This window comes from Lissotriton vulgaris, chromosome 1_1 (assembly GCF_964263255.1).
Source record: "Lissotriton vulgaris chromosome 1_1, aLisVul1.2, whole genome shotgun sequence".
Lineage (NCBI taxonomy): Eukaryota > Metazoa > Chordata > Amphibia > Caudata > Salamandridae > Lissotriton > Lissotriton vulgaris.
In genome coordinates this window covers 1915386526-1915405486 of record NC_141685.1, presented here as the reverse complement: position 1 = coordinate 1915405486, position 18961 = coordinate 1915386526, and the positions used below count along the sequence as shown (strand labels likewise).

The 18961-nt window shown below is 41.2% G+C and overlaps 1 protein-coding gene across 3 annotated transcripts in view; it reads left to right on the top strand.

Moving 5' to 3' along the window:
* The first annotated feature begins 264 nt into the window (after positions 1-264).
* The window catches only part of KERA (keratocan), a 193303-nt gene continuing 174606 nt past the window's right edge, over positions 265-18961 (top strand). The window contains exon 1 of one of the 3 annotated variants that reach the window (XM_086919546.1): positions 265-406. The gene's annotated coding sequence lies outside the window, so the exon portion shown is untranslated. Of the gene's footprint in view, positions 407-515; positions 633-891; positions 1161-18961 lie in introns of those variants that run through there. The other 2 variants (XM_086919549.1, XM_086919552.1) reach the window with 2 other exon arrangements.

Genomic DNA, 18961 nt, shown 5'->3' with positions numbered 1-18961 from the left:
TTTTTTTCGTTTGTTTTCTAAGGTCAACATTTTGGAGAAGGGTTTTTGCCGAAAGTTAGCGTTTATAGTTTAGCAAAAAGTCACATTTCTCTAGCCGAAAAACAAAGCATTTCATTTTTTTTGCCAGTTACCTTAATTACACTCCACCTAGGTACATTTTACACATGAAATTCACTTTGATGGAACGTGCCCTTAAGGAACAACTTCATGTTAACGCGAGAAACATCCTCTGCTTTCTGCTGCTTTGGTAATGAGCTGTCCTTCGCTGTTCTAAGGGTTAACTTATGTAGTCACCGGTGCATATATATGACGCTGTATTCCTTAAACAAGATAAGGAGCCTGGGTAAACAGTTACAGAGAAATTGCATCGGTCGCAGGAAAGAAGAAAGGGTGCACACAAAGCCAGGTAAGCTTTATGGGAAAGAGCTGAATGTTTGCAGCCAAGCGTTATATCTACTATCAAGGGAGCGTGAAAGAAGGGCGCTGGGGGCAGTTTTCTCTTTATGAGCGTAAATGTTTCAGAGGCACGCATAAAAACATTCAGCCTGCAGCCAAGGTTTTCCACATTAGGTGAGCTCCTAACAGGCAGAAGATAACCTCTAAAGCCAGTGCTTGCTTTCCTGGAAAACAAGGTATATTGTTTTTTTTTTTTTATTTTCACTTTTGTTATTTTGACTGCTGATGCCGGAAATTGTTTAATGCTATTTCTATCGAAGACTTCCCATTACCTGTCATGTTCTTCTCCTGTGTATAGATCCAGATGTGCCCCAGACACAGATGTTTTCAGATGTTCGAGATTGACATATTTAATTGACAGCTTGCCTGCAATAGAGTATAAGAGAACTAGGCAGTAAACGAGTGAGCACTTGCCGGGTTAATATACTCAGCTTTACTCCATAAACAGAAATATTGGCAGAAAGTCAGACTTTCTTTCATGCTTGTGAGTGTAAATCGTGAATTTCTGTTGGAGGTGCACTGTGACTAGGACCATAAATGCAGCGCTAATGATCGGGCAGGAGGAGCTGCTTTGGTGTGTAACACTAGGGACCAGACATATTGATTCCAGTGCCAGGATCTGACACTTGGCTCTGTTCACCCTTTACTTTGATGTAATTTGGCAGGGAGTTTGGAGAAAGCATCCCCTGTGTGTCCAAAGCCAGGTAAGGTTTATTGCAGTACCAGATGCAAATCCACACAGAATTCTCGCTGCCATTGTATGAACCACTTCTAAGAATTGCACATTGCTAGCACATTTTTGTTTCAAGATATTTATAGGTTTGAACCATATTGATAATTTTGATAATAAAATACATTATTTCTTGCCCTGATTATATTTGTAGACATGGGATATTATTGTTCGACTTCAAAAGTGACAATGGTGTTATACTAGGCATTGTTTTCTAACATACTATTAGGCGCAGCCTGAGTTGTGTCGTCTTTGTTGAAGTTAGCACAGAAAATCGTTTACCTAGTGAATTCGACACTCAGCAGCTAAAGGAGCATATTAAGTGTACTTAATTTTATTCACATTTGCACCTAAAGCATTTTTACAGAGTTGGTGTATCCATTGATAGATTGTCTCCCAGACTGCTTCCTATACATGTCATCTTGATATAGTCAAAGGCAGCGCTCTCTGGAAAAAGCTTGGTTTATTTACATTGGTGTTTGGCGGCAGCCACGGTATAATAATCACGAGAAACTCATATGCACCTCAAATAACATCGATCATATTCTTGTTAAATTGTCCTAATTAATTGGCATTACATATCATACACCTCACAAAACGGTTAAAATAATTCATTAAAAATGACCCCAACTAAAACTGAAATCATTGCAGTGTTAGCCCAGACATATTTTTTTACAATTTTGCTAAGGCACATGCTATCTCTAAAAATTCTATGTTCACCAAGAGGGTTCATGTTTTCCAAATTGTCATCGTTTCTGTTAAGCTCAAAGTCATGCTTTACTTTTCAGTAAGACAAAACAGTTGCACCTTTGTCTATTTGACACAAACATGCACTCATGTAGTAGTAGCTAAAGGTGTTTCTACATGGTAAGTTTTGCAAAAAATAAAAATTAGAATGGTTAAAAAATTATTTGTAAAGAAAATCATACATAACTTCTGATCTGTTTAATATTTTGCTACGAACAATAAATTATGCTGATTTTGACAATATGATTGTATTGCACTGTGATCTGAATCGATTTGCTATTATCATATATTTACAATGGTGGTGTAAGAGAACACCCTTATGCAATACGGAGATAGAATTGAATGGCTACTGGCCTGTAAGAAGCTAGCAGCATTTATAGGAATGTTGACAAGGTTTTAATATAATTGAACTCTCTGGCAAAACATACATTCCTTGGGCATACCACGGCTTGAAACATATCTTATACACTCACCACTCTTTGAGGAGCGGCTGGTCTTTTTGCCACATTTAAAATAAGTAGTAGACATTTCACAGGGAATTAGTTGCTGTTTCTGCCCCTCTACCTCCATAGTTTAGATCAATCGTTCTTAACCTGTGGACCGAGGACCCCCGGGGTTCCAGGAGGCCTACTCAGGGGGGCAACAACAGTCGTATAAAATTAAATAATTAATACTAATAAAGCAATAAATAGGCAACATTTAAAATGTGAAAACCTTGCCTATATTTGAATGTGAATGAAACTAAATATTTCAATATGTTTGCATTTGTTTGGTGTATACTTCTGTCTTTCTTTTTGTACGTTGTTTTGAAGTTCAAATCATAGAAACTGCTTAGGTCCAGGGGCTCAGCTTTCAACAATGGCTCAGCGAGGGTCTCCCTATTGCAGTAATGATTTAGTGGGGTTCCACAGAAGTCAAAATGTAAAGAACTGCTGGTCTACATTTAAGCATATATGAGGGAAATATATAGGCAGACAAACAGAAAGGCCTGAAGAAAGATAGATATTTGGATTAATTCGTGTTTGGATGAGCAGTCGAAGAGATGGAGCACTAGTTAACCAAATAAGAAAGATGGTGGACACACTGGCAGGCACACTGAGAACAGACAGATATAGATAGATTGACAGCCAGAGGAGATATAACTTGGAATCAGCGCAAATGTTATGGCACAAATCATTCAAGAAGCAATCTTTACTAAAGGTACTTGAAAGCTCATTGATAGTATGTCTCTGATCCTCATTTGACCTAGAGATATTCAACATTACATGTCGCAGACCAGGTATTGTCTGTGATTGCTACAGAATAACAGATGCTTTTCCATCACTCTTCAAAATAAATTCAATAAGTGATGTCATACCTTAGAATGGACTGTTTGCTAATAAGTCCTAATGCATTTTACTCATAGAGGTACTAGGCATATGGATAAATCCATTATAAAGCTAGTTTTTGGCTTCCACCTCATTGAGCTTTTTTTGTTGTATACACATAAGAGGAACCCCCGTCATTTCAAAGTAAGCTGGGCTTTGCCTGCCAAGGCCATACCAACAGGAACTGCCCACACGCTTGACCTTTGGCCATGCTACGTGCACACAGGGAGCCTACCTAAGGTTTCCACCATATTTCAAAGAGCATGCGGTTCCCATGATCATTGCAGAGTTTAAACTGTGGAAATAGTCTATGTGGAATAACCAAGAGTGTGGTCCTGCCCTTTACACAGGACCATTGTCCTGAGTACTTCTTAAAGATGGCTTGGGGACCATGCAAAGTTCACAGCAGGTATTGATCACATTGCCTTTGGTTATGCCTTGTTCTCAATACTCCCGTCTTTTTACTTGTAATTTTTTTTATATGTATAGGTCTGGGATTCAAATCAACGTATGTAGTTGTCAAGAAGTCTTATAGGCCATCCTATGTGTAATAGGCTAGTCTCATATTGATTTACTTACTATGGCTCACAATCTGGAGACTTTTAGCAAAAAGTCGTTTTAAATATTTGATGGGTATTTTCAGTGCTTTGGGGTTATGTGGAGGGCCTACTGGGAGACAGGGTGTGCATGAAAATTAAAATGGTAGCTTGAGCACGAGTGTGAATTTGTGTGTATGTGTGTGGCATAGAATCAAGCAGGTCATGATTTTAACTGACTCAAACTTTATTTTCTAGTAACAAGTCTTAGAATCTATGTTTTAGTACAGTAGTGGTCTGAATGACATGTATTAATGGGTCACATTTATTTCCAATGGCATCATCTGAAAATACAGAATGTTCAAGAGTAGGAAGCGCACAGCTAGTTAACACAAAGTTATAGGAATATAGAGTTCTTCAATGTTATTTAAAGGATTGGGTGCTCCCAACAGGTAACGTGTCCGTCCTTAACACGTCTATTTAACAATAAATCATGTGTCACCATGAGGCCATGGTGACATCCCTGATGCTGCTGTCCGCGGTGTACATTGTGGAAGGTGAACCAGAGGAGGGGTCAGACGTACGCTTCAGGGCACTAGAGGCTCCCCGATGAAGGGCTTGCCTTAGCCCGAAATGCATTGGAGCATTGAGATAATTTCCTTTGGATGCATTTACTGTGAAAAAACCGATTGATGAACTTTAAAAAATCGATTGATGAATGATTAAAATTCTCTTTTTAAACTCTCTGTGATTTACCTTGGAGTCTCACTTCCATGAGAACCTAATGAAGTGCCCGACATTCAGGGATGTCACCATGGCCTCATGGTGACACATGATTTATCATCTGAAAATATACATATTTACTGAAAATACGGCTACATATTAACTATGCTTCAGTGAGCTCAAACCTGAAAAGCCCTGACATTTGCAAACTATGGAATGCAATGCACAAAGCAAACCATACCTCATGCCACCTGCCATGTTTTGCAATTGGAACAGCAAGAAAACTCTGAACTGATTCAATATAAAATGTCAGAAAAGTAGAACTTTCCTCGGATAGCATGCTTGTCATGGTTTTGTGTTAATCTGTTCAATAGACTTTGAGATGTTCGTGTTATAAAAAAGGTTGGAGTAGAGTTGAAAATGTCAACCTCAACTGAGCAGCTTTTTGGTGCCATTTACAAATTGGGTGGCCTTTGGCCTGACGGTTTAAGATATCACCAGAACCCCCCAAATCTCCATCTCTGACTCATTTCATGGTTACAGTACTTTGATATAGATTTTTAAAGCCGGTAGTTGTTTTGTCTTATGACATAAGGCAAGTCAGGTATTACATGTTATGCACTTCAGCACTGAGAATAGAGACAGTCATGGGCTCCTGCCATCATTTTGGCTTCACAATGAATATACTGATGATCACTAAGTTAAATTGCACTACAAAGTAATTAATACAGCTATGTACTTAAAGATAAGAGCAGCAGGAAAAGTCACAGGGTCTCTTTTTGTACCCGTTTTATTTTTACAGCATTCCACTAAAACATGATGATTTATATCTGCTTTGAGATTTAATTGGAATTCAAGTGCCTGGGGAAAATGGCATAATACCACATAATTCACTACATAACCCAAAGACAGATTAATAGATAGCCATAAACCATGAGCACAAAAGCTGTCATGACACCAATAGTTGACCATACATTATAATTTACAATCATACTGCATTCCTCATCTGTATTTATGCACAAAGTAACGATTTGTTCTTCCCATAAACATCTTGACTTGATCACAAAACTAACTTACACTTATCCGTTCAGCATTTAGTGCCTTGTGGGCTCCATAAGTTGCAGAATTATGGTAGATGCCAGAGGGGAAGGCTCTCTCCTGCTCATGGTATGCAATTTGAAGTTAAAGTGAAGTGGTGTGCTTCGTTTAGGCAATTGAGAAAGGTTGCCTCAGTATATGATGTACACATATGTAAGTAGACACCTTGCACAGATCCAGAGAACCCTTATGATGATTTTAGTGGTCTTAGACAATCTTAGAAAACTCCCTAAGTGGTAGCTGTGGAGAACAGCCTTCAGGCTTAGTCCAGAAGGAGTGTAATGCAGCTTGTTTTAACAGAACATAATAATATAGGTATGCTTAAGTGAAAAAGAACCACACAGCGTATTTATAAAACTATGTATTTATTATAAGATACGCATTCACTAACATATACAGACTTCTCCTAGCCGGATATATACACAATGTACACAATACGTTGTAATAGAAACAGGTTAGAAGCACAGAATACACAGTGTCCCCAGGGGGAGACCAAACCATTAAACTAAAATATTGGTATACGAACCACGACATGAGGAATGACAATAGTCAGAGGATGAAAAAGTGATGGGGACCCAAGGAACCACCCAAGGTGAGTATCTAGGAGCCCCACGGAGGTCGTGTGCAGTGTAGGAACACAATCGCATTCTCCGTTCAAATCAATGTGTAAGTCACAGTTGCAATTTTTTAAGAAAGACACCCCTTCCAAGTGGACCCCGATAAAACACTGTAGAGAACAAGAGGATAGAGAGCTACCCAACCCATAGATACCCTAGGAACCAGGTTACCTGCATCAGGGAAGCTGGGTGCATAGGTGTGAAGCGGTGTTTGAAACTGCAGTTGAACCCATTGGAGGACTTCAGGAAGATGCCACTGCTGGGGTAGGTGAAAGTGTCCGATGGAACCCAAAGGTGGATTCAAGATGTGAAGAACCGGCAAGGAGAGGGTACGGAGCCTATGCCACTCAGGAGTGACCAGGAGGCATGGATTACAAATGGCCACCGATGTCAGGTGCTGTAGGAGTGCTGGTGGTGACCTTGAAACTCCAGCTGTGTGGACCAGGGGATGCTGTGGAAGACCAGGAGCCATACACAAGCTGTCCCACATCTGGTGTCAAGAGTTGATGGGTCAGTGTCCGGCGGGAGCACCAACAAGCCTTGGCAACTGCAACCAACAAAGAAATTGAAGAAGGTGCAATGTCAGGACCAGAAAGGTCCAGGAGACTCACCAGAAGCAGGGGAGTCAGGGTAGGCTCCAAGCAATCAGAGGAGCTCAAAGAATTAAAATGTGACACTCGACAGGACCCACAGACCAGAGGCACTGGAGTCACAAGAGGACCCAGAGAGCCCTGACGGTCAAAGTTGAAGTGGTGTCTGAATTTAATCATGTCTCATGAGGAATCTAGGAACCCACCCTCAGGTAAGCCCTTAAGTACCCTAAGGAAAGGGTTGGGATGAATCAAGGGTCCCTCCCTAAGAATGGGCTGGACAATGGGGAGGATACTCTCCCGTCCTTTGTTCAGTTTCGCATCAGAGCGAGAGCCAATGGCTCCCTGAACTGGTTTGAACTTGACTATGCATGAAGGGCACCAAATGTGCCGTGCACGCAGACTATATGGCGCTGGCAAGCATTCCCACTCTGCCCCAATACACTAAACCCTGTTGATGGAGATGGTCACATCTCCCTGTGACAGGCTCCCTATTGTTCTGCCTTCCCCTGCTCGAGCTTGGCTCAGCAGCAGTAGGGCAGAATCGTGTCTCTGGTTGGCAGCAGCTATGTTGTGCTGTCAGGGTCTAGAAGACTGGTACTGGGCGCACTGAGGGCCTAACAGAGGGCCTTTACAGTGGTTGGGCTCATACCTCCCACACCGTTTACCAAACACGACAGGGTTTGTTACAGCTAGTTTTGAGATGCTCATCACGTAATGACGCGGTGGCCCTCTATATGTTATATGGCTGTCTCACTTAAAACTCAGGAGAATGGACTCCGAAGGCTGCAGGGGTGTCCTGCTCATGCAGGGGCACCCTCACACTTAGAACCAAGCCCCCAGCCTTCAGGATTAATAAGGACTGCTGTAGGGGTGATTTATAGGTGTTAACTGCAGAGACCTTAGATATAGGGAAACCTATATCTTTTGGAAGTGGTGCTAGTACCAGCTTTCATAGGCTGCAATGGCAGGCCTGTAGTGATAGTTTGAATGGTCTCCCATAGGTGGCATAATACATGCTTCAGCCTATGGGGTACCTCTGGGGTACCTATGCCATGGTTACCTTAGTACCATAGTCTAGAGATTTATAAGGGTACCTCAGTATCCAATCAGGGATGTACCTCAGTACTTACCATATCAATTTAGGGGAGAAAGCTGAGAGACTGGGGTCTTGATTAGCAGGATGCCAGTCAGACTAGTCAGAAACAGCATAGCATCAAGCTAAAGGTGGATGGGTAACCATAAAATCAGATCCTACTTTCCTACATCAATGCTGGGCAATAGGAATAGTTTATTAGTAAATGTTTGGAGGGACCTTAAGCAAGATGACAGGAAGCAGATTATTTGTTAGATTATGTCACTTACATTGTCTCAATATTCCCCTCATACATTGCCAGCACTGTGGGGCATGCGTTGTATACTATTAGACTCATTGATAGCTGCACCAGCAGCTTCATTCACATGTACATAACAAAACAATTGAAAGCAACATTGACTCACTGAGAGACAATAAACAATAAAATAAAAGTGAAAAGATGCTGGGAAAAGGGCAGCTGCAAACAAATATTTATAGTGAGGTATAAGTAAGCATACACTGAGACCAGAAATACACTTAATTAGATTCCGCTTGAGACTGAAAGCACCCCTGCCATGGGTTGTAGAGTCACACATTGTGACAGGGAGAAATCGGAGGGTAAACAATGTCACCTCACCTCTGCTGAGTATGTTGGAAATTGAACCTCCCACTAAGTCTTGTAAGCAATATACTGATTCTGGAATTAGGGCACACACACAAATCTACACACACACATATGCACATGCGTACACTCACACACATGGAAAATAATGCTGGGACTAGATCACAGTTACACTGAGCTGGGGGCCTGAGAAGCACTGACACAAGAGGAACAAATCTCCAGCCTTAAATAAACATCATGATAACTAAGACACTGTCACATATAGACACAGGTAAAAGGTGACCCATAAACTGAGATAGGAGGACACTGAAATTGGGGTAGGAAGACTGACAAGGAATACACTGAAATGGAGAAGCAATCCCCAGAGAAGTGCATGGTGTCTTCAAGCGATACCAATAATTTTAAAGTAAAGAACACAAAACAATAAAAATCCCAATTAAAATTTGAAAACCAGGTTAAAGAACAATGAGCACAACAACCCCACAATCCTAAAATCATCAGTATAGACTTAGGGGAACCTGAGACTCAGTTTTCTAAGGTTTTAAGACAAAAAGCACCTAGAAAGACTCAAGCCCACAGGAATAACAACAGTTCACAGCAGATTGGGTCTTAGAGGCAGTTTCAGATTGACTGTGATAGTGCAGAGTTTGAATATACCGTGCAGGTTATACCTTCAAACTGTGAGCCTAATTGGAATTAATAAAAATTTGTCTGGCAGGTTCCTTCTTCACCAAGGTAAAGGATAGCCTATCTGCATTATTACATGTGCATTATGTTCAATGTCATTTATACTATGGTAGACAGGGTAGCCATCACTGGATGGAGATTCAAGCTGCTGGGAAAGCTAAATCTTCTCCTGGTCAATATTGTAGCCCCTCACAACTAAGGGCAGGCTATTGGGAACTGCCCTGACTAGCTATGTCTCCTGCAGTGTCTAGTCCTCATTAGCCTTCCGGGGCCCTCCTTGAGTCAGGAAACCTTCTGCTTTTTCTGTCCCTGATGCTGTTAAACAAGAGGCTAATCACTTGATACATGGAGAGCAGTTTCCAGTTCCTGGGTGCCAGCAAAATTCAGGAGTCCTCGTGTGAGTGTTCTTCCAGAAGGAATCACAAGTCAGGAGTAAGGAGCCTGAAGTCAGGATTCTTCTTCTAGCAAGGCCTTCGTCCTCACGTGGAGTATTTCCAGAACCAGGAATATTATCAGGAAGTGGTGGTTGGGATGTCATATTTATCCAGAGAGAGTTTGGACAAAATCTACCACCCAATCCTAACTATTTTCTCACCGTCCCCTACCCTGGTGTGCAGCATTTCCAGTTTGCCTTACTATATATAACCCATGGTCCTGTTTCAAAATGGCAGACCAGCCGCCACCGGGCAAGGCTGTCTTTGGCTTCCTGGCCTCTCTCCTGACTGACACAAGGTCAAAAACATGTTTCCTTCTTACTATGACTGGAGCCTGATTGTCTAGGGGTTCCCGTGGAAGAATTGGAGAATCAGTCTGTGGCATGACCTAGTGAAAAGAGGGAATACTTGACATGTTCAAGTCAAAAGAGGTAATGCATGAGTTAGTGCCACAACTGTCCTTTGTTGTGCCAACTGCTCTTGCCCACTCCCAGATAGCTAATACCACCTAAGTGGTCCACATTCAATACCTGTCGGTTTGTCCTGGGCCAAGAGACAGACCATTGCTCACTGAACCAACGTTGTTAACTCTCCCAGAACAGGTTTTAAACCTAGGTGTGCATCAGGCAGCTTAATGTACAGTTTTGCCATTTTAATTTGCTGCCTAAATTAGCAGAAATATGATTTCAAGATTAAGATAGACTTTTAAAACTAAGAAGGAAATAACTTTGGAGGAAACTTCTTCTAGCTTATTTCTAACCAGAGGTAGAAAATAAAGATGGTATTTCTACCTAGGCCTATTAGGAAAAGAATCTGGTCAGGCCTACACACTGAAATAGACGTTGGGTTTTATTTAATTTTGAGGGAACACTAACTCCAAAATATAGTTGCCTTGTATATATTCACAGACTGTCCTGTGGGCTTAAAAGGCCCACTTTAGGACTGAATTAGGAATATATGTAAACTGACTTTTACTATGTGGCCAAGGCATTTTACCAGCTTTTGTATCACTGCAGTGCAATAAAACTGTAGCCTAGCCTGCTCAAATTGGTGATCCTGGCAAAAGCATATTTTTGTCAAATATGTGGGTGTTGGAAATATACACTGCAGCCCACATATGCTATTTATCTTTCCAAACCATAGGTGTGCATCGGGCATCATTTACAATAGACTGAAATGGAAGTTAAATAGGCTAATTACAGAGTTTGAGTGTATACCAATGTGTTTTAGAGGGAAGGTACTGGCACTTTATCATGGTTAGGAGTGGTGACAATGTACACAGAGCTCTAATGACTGCAACAATAGGGTCCATACATTAGGGACCATGCAAAAAAGCAGATTTGCTACAGACATGTACACTGAGACATTCAATACACTATTGCTGGAATGAAGATATACATTCTGGGGCATGATTTCATGTACAAAGGGATGCCACCAGGATATCATTCCTTTTTTATTAAACAGGGACTACAATTTAACTTGAAGAGAGAAAACACTAGGGCAGGAAGAAGGTTAGATTTGGAACGAAATAACCACTTTGAGGCAAGAAGTACATCTGCACTAGGAAGGCAGATCACATCATTGGAAAAAGGCAATGTACTGGCAGAGGAATGCATGGGTATTCGCTCAGAGGATGCTTTACAATAAGAGATCAACATCAGTACATTACTATCCTTCACACTGACCCCAGCTAACTTGTATAGTAATTGGAAAAGGCAGATACTTGCATTGAGACAGAGCCTTAGCACTTGCAACAAAACCTAGCTAATTTGTACGGCAATTGGAAAAGTGAGACACTTGCATTGAGAAGTGACCCTAGCACAGGAATTCTAATGAAACATGGAGAACTTTCACTGGGGCATTAGAGCAATCACACAGCAGAAAATAAACTCACATTGGGACTGTACATCAATATACAGTGGTTAAAGAAGACATGAAAATGTGGGAACCTCTAGCCTTAGGACAAGAAAACCCATTGTATTGCACAGGAGTACAGTGGGTAATAGGGTCTTAGGGGCAGGGAGACATACATCTCTAAGAGAATGGGTATTTCCCAAAAAACACATCAGAGTAGCAATTACACTGACACTAGAACAGGGAGACATTGAAAGGAAGACAGTGAATACACTTTAATTGGGAATTGATAAGGAAGGTAATTGAGATCAGGAGATTCTTGTATTAAGAAATATTCCTCCCCTGCCAAACACCCACTGTTGCGTTCTTTCCACTGTATCCCACCTTGACCTCCTTGACTCATAGGGTATGGTAGCCATTCCACATCCTTTCTAGCCTCCATTTCTCCCAATGGATCAAGATAATCAGAAAGGGAATTTGGGGCTTGGCTAGTGGAGGGTCACATGACGCTTGATGATTTACTCACTTCCTAGCAGCAACCTTCATTATGAAACTTTTTGCTGTATCCTATCTACATCTATCTTTTCCCTGCCATCCCTTCCAAAACACAGTTGCAGGACTCACTCCTCTTAGCCTTCCTCTTGAACCTCTTGAATGCCAACAAAGGGGGAGGTAGATTTGTTAAGCTGGTCTCAGAGAACACAAGCTGAAGTAAAGAGAGTGTATTAAACCAGGACAGAAAATACACTACCAACATTAGGGCAAGAAACAGAAGAATACATTGGCAGGAAATCACACTGATAGATGGGTCAAGGACCCACTAACACTGGCTCTAAAAATAAGTAAGAAACCAGCATGTAAAATAAATGAGGGCAAACTACAGCGGAGGCATAACCTAAACATGGTTAGATAGTTTCTTCCGCTCTCTCAAGAATATAAAGATTGTGTTTGGCAATATAGTAGAAAAAATAGTCAGAACACAGGTCCTGTTTTAAACAATTCATTTGAATTCTTCTACGAATGTTATGCTGATGATGTAAAATTGTTTCCCCTTTCACTATTTTTCATACATTTTTCGATTCACACGTGTCAGAGTCTGTAGTAGGTATGACATGATAATCTTTCGTGCTAAACTCATCAAAGATAGAGATCTTGTACAATATTTCATCTAATGCACTTGACTGTTTATCATATCTAATCCACTCCCTTTCTAACACCATGGCTATTGTTCCCTTAGCCAGAAATATCAATGTTTTCTTTTGTCCTATGAAGCACATGGCCTTTCATTCCTCACTGCCACTCCTAGGGCAGCTTGTTGTCATTCTTCAAATGTCCGAAAGATGTGCTCTTCAATCTGCAACCATAAAGTCAATGTGCTGATAAAATTCATTGTAGTCAGTAAACTTGGTTACCTCAATATTCTTTTGAAGAAAACTCTCTTGCTACAATGGATATGGCCTATGCTTCACCACAACAGTTCTTCACAATCTCCCTAGGCAAATTCCCACCTCATTCTGTCACCATCAAGCTGGATGGATCTCTATTTAAAACAGGACTAGTCCTCTGACTATTTGTCTATCATACTGCTTGGTATAAACTAGCCTATTGCCTACAACCTGACAATCAGAAATTTCTGGATTGACACAAACCACCATGTGCTTCATCTAGATTCAGGTCTGGAAGCTACTTCCACCCTCCATCAAAAAGCTGAGGGGCCAATTCAAAAACTGCATTTAGTAGTATGTTTAGATGTTCTCCAATAGTACTACTACAGTACTACAAAATGTTATTCACAAACCTAGAAGTGACAATATCCACCTCCACTATATTTGCTGAGGGAACCTCCTGACACATATAGGTTTGCTACTTAGAAATAAATATTTCAGAACCAAGGGGAGTGGTTGAAAAATGATGCACACTTACTCGAAAATTGGTGGAGTTTAGGATGAAATGAGGGGAGCAAAAGGAGGGGTTTAGGGAGAGATATGCCCACCCACAAAAGAGTAATCTTATTGCTATTCACAAACTACACTTCTAAAGTTACTACAGTCAAAATGAGACACAAAACTGTAGTTAAATACTCCAGCTCAGAGATGAAGTCCAGCACACACATGACCAACTGCTGGTAAGGCAACACCCCCCATAATGGAGATAAAGACTTAAAATAAAACTCCTTACCAAATAATGTTGAATTAACCTAAAACTGTTCAAAATATAATATAATGTTAAGGAAAATATCTGAAAATAATAAATATTTCAAATTTGATTCATGTAATAAATTTGGTTTTTGGTTGAGGGGAGTGAGCATCCTTTAAAGCAAAAACCACAATCTCTGTCACGGTGCTCCACAAAAGTCACTAAATTAACCTGTGCTTAACCCTCTAGTAGCTTGGCATAAAAGCAGTCAGGCTTAACTTAGAGGAAAGGTGTAAAGTATGTATACAGCACACAAACTGACCCCAGCTAACTTGTATAGCAATTGGAAAAGGGAGATAATTGCATTGAGACAGAGCCTTAGAACTTGCAACAGAACCTTGCTAACTTGTATGGCAATTGGAAAAGTGAGACACTTGCATTGAGAAGTGATCCTGGCACAGAAATTCCAATGAAACATGGAGAACTTTCACTGGGGCATTAGAGCAATCACACAGCAGAAAATATACTCACATTAGGATTGTAAATCAATATACAGTGGTTAAAGAAGATATGAAAATGTGGGAGCGTCTAGCCTTTAGACAAGAAAACCAATTGTATTGCACAGGAGTACAATGAGTAATAGAGTCTTAGGGGCAGCAAGACATGCATCTCTGGGACAAGAACATACCCATATTGGAAAATGAAAAAACACATCAGAGTGACAATTACACTGACACTAGAACAGGGCGATATTGAAAGGGAGATAGTGAATACACTCTAATTGGGAATTGATAAGGAAGGTAATTGAGAAAAGGAGATTGTTATATTAAGATATATGCCTCCCCTGCCAAAGACCCACTGTTACGTTCTTTCCACTGTATCCCGCCTTGACCTCCTTGACTCACAGGTATGGTACAGCACATAAACAGTAATAAAGTGAAAACACCATACATGAAAAATCTGACACCAATTAAAGAAAATATGTAGTAAAATGAAGTCCATAATTTGAGACCAAAAGGACAATAATTCATTAGTAGAACTGGAGATATGCAATTTATTTAAAAAAGCAAGTATTTTTCCTAAAAGCACAAAGCGCCGGTTGCAGTTATCTGGTCATGCTAGACCAGAGGAAAGTCACAAGTTCAGGTCGGGCCGATACAGACACTGGGTCAGTCCTGCTGAAAAAGTTACTATCTCAAACTCCTACATGAAAAGTCCAGTTCAAAGTGGAAGGATTCCACAAGGAGCTAGGAGAGAGTTGAGGTTTGCACTGTGGTGCAAAGAGCAGACTGGGCCTCACGTATGGTCATTGCTGTAGCCCAAATATCCTGTTGGGTGTCTCAGACAGTCATTGCTCGAGGTTCACCATGGGCTGCAGAGCAAGCTGCAAAACTTGTGATGCTGATCGAGAGGCATGGTCTCTGCGTTAACGGGCCATTCAAAGTCACGAAGAGCTCTAAACTTCAGGATTTTTTCTTTTCATCACAGGAGGAGCCCATCTGATGGCACCTAAGGGTCCAGACCTGCAGGGGCATCTCTTGGGGATTGGGAACTCACTTCAGCAGAGGCCAGCAGGGCTCAGGCAGGTTCAGTTGCCGGTGTAGGCAGGTCCTATGCAGCAAGTCAGATGGGCAGTTGCAGGGAGACCTCTGGAGATTGTTATGTCCCTGTAGCCCAGAAAAGGAGGTCAGCCACTGTAGTATTCTCTGTTACTATCTGTCTCTTATGATAACATGCTCGTAGCTGCTCAGCCTGTGTGAGTGTTCTGAGTGGAACATTTAGTGTGTGGGCTATGTGTGGAATGCTTGGTTGACTGGAGAAGAATGACAGTTGGATGGATGGGGCATGAGCAGCTAGCAGGCTGCTCCCGGTGGGACTGTTGATGGATATTTAGGACTACTGATATATACCTGTTGTTGAAGATTTATACTTGTTTATCTGCCATTGTAATAAACCTACATTGACTTCATCACACCAGCGTTGTCCAAATTACTACACTTATTTTTGGCGACGAAGTAAAGACGTCCCCACACTCTACAGTTGTAATAGTGGACTTAAATTTCCTCAAAACAACCTCTACAATGTTTTGCGAAGAAGATTTAACTACCAGGAGACAACAAGTGAAAAGAACAGGAACAAAAAGCCACACAAATGAGTCACAGGAAGCCACAAGAGAAATTCAACCTAAGAATATTTTGCAATGGAAACAAAAGAAACAAGCACAAGGACAGCGCAGTGTGCAGTTCCACCGGTGTCCATCACACCGGACAGACCCCACACAAACGTGCTTTACCCCGTCTCCAGAGTCAACTTCAACAAGAGACTTCATGTACGACGCGCAGAGTAAGCTTTCACACACAGTAAGCCTTTTCTTTTACTTCAAGGTTGCAGTGCACAGTATGACTTGCATTTACATTTTTACAAGGTAAAGACTGTCTGACTTTGCTTGTGTGTGTCTGAGACCTGAAGGCACTGGACCACTCGTCCCTACATACTGGAACTTCCACAGAGTTACGCATGAAGGTGCACATATATTTTTAAATAGACTTCTCTATCTGAATCTGCGGAAAGGATGTGTTTGTGGCCACATCTATAACATTTGTGCACTGCCTCTGATGTGTCTACATGGTGATTTCATGTGTTACAAGCGTTTGCTACAGGAGCACACAACTTTGCACTTGGTTCTGCACAAGATTGGACAGTTTGCTGTGGACGTTTTACACATTGAGATTTCACACCATGGGGAGCTGGGTTTCATTGATGAACTACAGGGAATTACGCTCTCTCAAATTCAGTACCACAATGAGGGGTGTCAGGTGAGATTAATTTCAACTTTGATTCTTGGCCTACGCTGAGACTTGGTGCTTGCAGTGTTTCTCTATCGCCACGTTTACATTTAAACGTAACATCGCACAAGCTATTGTCAGCGCGCGAATTACCTGTTTTTTGAAGACGTGCCGAATGCTCGTGGCTACATCTATGACGTTGCTTTGACGACCTATTGCCTGGCACTGCTAATGGACATTTTGCTGCACGGGTAGTGCAGGGAGACACCCGACACAGCGTGTTTAAAGCACCGCCATTTTGAAGTCCTCTGCCATTTCTTTATTTGCCAACCACTTTTATTTGCCAACCACGTCTTCGTCTTATCTGGCGGTTTCAATAACTTGCCTCCTTAACCCTTGGAGCCATTTTGCCTGGTATGAAAGGAGTAGGTCCCTTCTTTCTTCTCAGACAGAAGGTAGGCCTAAAGCAGCAGAGCAGTTCTCCTTCAGTAGTGTCCACAGGTCTAGGTGTGCACTGAAGACTTGGTCTGCGGGTCCAATATTTACACCTGGTGCCAGTATTGAAGTGAAAGAAACTTCTAGAACTCTCTCATATCTTGTTCTGCAATTGCTTTCGTTATCCTGCCCAAAGTCCAAGATGTCTGGGGTGACAAAAGCTTAGTTATCCTGTATCAGCCCCACTAAAATGTAAGTGAGGCAGGAAACAGCTCAGCTCCTCCATTTTGGCAGGATTGCCCATACTACCAACATCTGGCCCCCTTTCCCTCACTGTCTGGGAGTAATACACAAAGGCCAATTGCTAACTTGGGGAGAGGATGTAGCCTAACAGCTAGAGCAGTCAATCCCTAATCTGGGGAACCGGGTTCGAGCCTCGGCAATGACGCTCAACATCCTGTGATTCTGGGCAAATTACTTAATCTGCCCACAAAAAAGATGAATGTGTCCTTGTGTAACGCAACTGGTGCTCTGATACCCGATACCTTCGGGTCAACTTTGCGCTATATAAAACTACGGAGAAACACCCCCCACGAAAACTACACTTAGTAATGTGACCCAGGACACAGGCTTCAAATATTTAGACAAGAAAATGCCAACTAACTAAAAGATGGGGTCATCGGTATTTGAATTCGCTTTTTTACCTGCACAGGCAAGCCACGGGATTGATTGTTGTTCTTAGCTGTTTACATAATGAATATACAGTTGGTTGGATGGAAGTTGAGATCCGCTCTGTAGGGTCACTGCGGTGTCTTGGGGTATACGTTATTCCAACAATAAAATGTTACATTACTGAGCACAATTTTCGTTTACATTTTTGGGCAGGTTGGACCTAGGAGTTCACATTTACAGCATTTTCACTTTGTTTGGAAGCATTGACTGTCGTATACTACTGACACTCAAGAGGCAGGTGAGAACATACAATTTTTTACGGAAGGCAGGAGACCTATTTCTCTTTATCACAGAAATGCGGATAGAGTTATTTGGTTTCTTACATTTCAGAACGTACAAGGGACATTTTCTGGAGTGGCATTATATTTGCCGGTTTGGACACCATTAGAAACCAGTGGGCGATGTTTGAAATTTTGAGATACGCGGAGGTATACAACATAGCATTATAATTAGTGAGCATTTAACTAATGTGGTTCACACTATAATAGGGCCGGATAAATCCAATACTAATCACACTGGCACTTGCAGCCACTCGGCTCACTGAAAAGGTGGCGTGGTTACTTCTATCCCCTCTGACTTACTCACATGGAGATTAAAGGTTCATCTCTAACTATACCACTTGGATGGTTTCACCAACTAAATGCATTATGTATAAAACTAGCTCTTTTCTTTAGTAACATTAGGTACAGTTTTACTTACTTATTTTGTATTCTGTTTTTTCTCTTCTGGATAATGAGAGGCCGGTATAGCTATTGTATATAATTGAGAAGCTAAATCTATGTAATCATCATGTATATGTTTGTTGTAGATTTGCCCTGAAGAAGGGTGCATGACACACCCGAAATGCATTGGGAATGGTCTTCTTCATGTTTGACAAGAAAGCACTATGAACATTGAAGTTGCACAACATTTATGGATTTTGCTTTAGAATAAAAAGAAGCATTGAACGACAGCGGATGGAATAGAAGTTGGATTTGGATTCACCGATATTTTTGTGTTTATATTGATTACTGTTTCAAAAACTGATTAACATTGCATAACAATTGTAGTATATTGTGAACACACTCAAGGTTGAGTGTCAGTGGTTGTGCACAATTTGTCTAGGACAGCCAGGCCCTAGTCTATCTCAACTTTCTAAAAGGGACCTTTTCAGCATTGTGACTTAAAATCCAACTTTGCCATTTAAGAGGATTTTAAATTACAATTCATTTGAGAAAAATATGAAATTTTTACCTGCTCCTAATCAAATGCTACCACTTCTTGAATGTAATATGGTAACACAATGTAATGCTATGTGAGTGGGGGGCCTTACAGTAGTGAAAAATGAATTTCGGAG